This window comes from Phalaenopsis equestris, unplaced genomic scaffold (genome assembly GCF_001263595.1).
Source record: "Phalaenopsis equestris unplaced genomic scaffold, ASM126359v1 Scaffold235610, whole genome shotgun sequence".
In the NCBI taxonomy this organism is placed as follows: Eukaryota; Viridiplantae; Streptophyta; class Magnoliopsida; order Asparagales; family Orchidaceae; genus Phalaenopsis; species Phalaenopsis equestris.
Genome location: NW_018253472.1, coordinates 86,515 through 89,289, shown reverse-complemented (window position 1 = coordinate 89,289; position 2,775 = coordinate 86,515).

The window sequence follows — 2,775 nt, the reverse complement described above, 5'->3', positions numbered from 1 at the left end:
AGAGGCAGTACCGTTACGTGAGGTTACGACACAGCACGTCCTTCAATTTTTCAAAAGCCAAATTGTCTACTTTTTTGGAGTACCGCGAAGAATAATCTCTGACACTTTCAAAGCTTTCAAAAGTACAAAGATCAATAATTTCGTCAGAAGACATGGGATAGATTGGAGATACTCTACAATTTATTATCCCAGAGCAAATGGTCTGGCTGTGGCTTTCAACAAGACACTGGTACATATTTTAAAGAAGACATTGGATGAAAACAAAAGGGATTGGCACAACAAACTATTAGAAGCCTTGTGGGCCTATCGGACGAATTTCAAGACTCCCACTCAATATACACCCTATATGCTCGTGTACGGAGCTGAGGTCGTGCTACCACTAGAAATTCAGACACCATCTCTTAGTGTCATCGTTGCCAACCAACTCACAATGGAAGAAAGTGCAAAACTCAGACTTGAAGAACTGGAGAGTCTCGAGGGAAAAAGACTAGAAGCACAACAACATTTGGAGCTTTACCAGGCAAAGATGGTGACAAATTGGTCCGCCCAAGGACATTTAAAGTTGGTGACCTCGTGCTTGTGCTAAAAAGACCTATTCTTGCACGCCGCAAAATAGGTGGAAAATAATAGGTGGAAAATTTTGGAAAATTTAAGCCAACTTGGGAGGGACAATTTGTCGTTGAGAAGATCTATACAGGAGGAGCCTACCAGTTAGTGGACTTCCGGGGCGAAAGGCCCATGTTACCAATAAACGAACGATACCTGAAAACCTATTACGCAAACTGATGTTGCTCAATGCCGCTTGCCTCTGCTTTATTTGAAACTTTGAAGCTTTGATTATTTTAGGATTATCTATGTGGTCAAATGTCTATGACTGTGTCTAAATTTTGTAATTAACCTCATTATAATGAAAATTTTGAGAAAAAGATTTTTGAACTTCACACATTCTCTTTTCTTCTTTTGAATTTAAATACCCTACTAAATTAAATGAAACTCACACATAAAATGAATAATCCTCTTCACCAAAATAAATTAAAATTCACTTTAATAAATACTTTATTTTGTTCTTGTTCATGCCAAGCTTCAGTCTACTGACGTTTTTCCTGTCGTCTGCTGAAAAATGCCAGGACAGAGGCTAATCTTTGCCTTCCAGGACGGCCGGAACCTCACACTGAATGAAGAGATGGCGCTGCAAGGAGGTGTCAAAGATTTCAATGTGGATTTCAACCAAGTTGATATGGACTACGAGAAAGTCCTCTAATGGATGTAGTTAGCAGTAAAGAAAAGGAGGGACTGCCTTCACTGTTGAGGGTAACCACTCAAGACAATGTGTCACGCAAAGGTAAAAACGTGATAGAGGAACAAGATCCGATGGAGGAGCCCAGCTGTCTGCACTCCATGGTAGCTACTCCAGCAAGGGACCTGATAGCCGCCTGTAATGAACGATTACTAAATACTCCGCTCCGCAGAACGCAGCGCAGAAATGCAAGTCAAAAGAAACAGAGAGCCTTCCTGCGACAGGAATGCAAACGCTAGAGAGACGTGAACAATTTTCTTACCCTCATTCCTGAGCGACATATTTTGACCCAGATCTGAGAGAAACTTCTGCCAGCCTGCCCACTATGGATGAAGAGTCAGGATAGAGTCAGGAAGAGTCAGGATTTGTGACAGAATCAGATGCGCTCTCAGTTCCAGGTATCTTATGCAAGGGTTGCCCAACATGCAACGTTGAGGTACTAGCCGGGACATCAGTCACGGGCGCATTTGTAGAGTGCCCGAATTGCAACGTTTTGCATCTACAGCGTTTCAGTACATTAGAAGAATACACTTCAAGCACCAACGAGTCTCAGACTCAAAACTTCACGACAAATGAACCATATGTCCCACTAGGGATGGATCAACATGCACCATGGAGCCCTTGGTCATACATCCCACTAGAGGCCGAGTCTCATATTCCATATCGACCAACACCAGTTTAGGTTCCCGCCGATGCTCGAAGGAAGGAACGCCCGCAACAGCTGCCAACCCCTGGTATGGTAGAATACTACAATATAAGCAGAATAAATAAAAGAGAATTTGAGTTCTATGAAGAGGTTCAGGGAAAGTTCGTCAACATATTGGAAGGCTTGGAGCTATACACCAGGGTTTTCTCTGAGACTGATGAAAAAAGTATTCTGGACTGCATCTTTGATTTAAGAGACAGAGGCCGAGCGGGCCTTCTCATGGAGAGGACATATTCTGAGTCGAAGAAATGGATGAGGGGAAAGGGAAGAATCCCCATCCAATGCGGCTGTTGCTACAACTCCACAAACGACAGACATGGGAATCCGCTTGGGATCTTCAGATACAACCAAGTGGATCCGTTGCCACCAATGATAAAATGGATGATCAAGAGAATGGTCAAGTGGAATATTCTACCTGCTACTTTCCCGCTACTTGCATTCTCAATAGATGCATCATTAACATTTATGAAGAAGGTGACGGCTTTCCCCCACACATTGATCATCATGATTTTGTGAGGCTTTGTGATGCTGTTCTACACGGTCTCGTTCATGAGTAAAAGCAATATTCTATTTAGAAAAGAAATCGATATAGTCGGCCATGGCGAATTCAGCGGAGCTGTGGAGATTCCTCTTCCAGTTGGTTCAGTACTTGTCCTGAAGGGCAATGGGGCAGACATTGCCAAGCACTGCATTCTAGGAGTGCGACACCGTAGGGTGTCTGTAACCTTCCACATAATGGACAACAGTAAAATACCGTACAGATTTCAGCAGG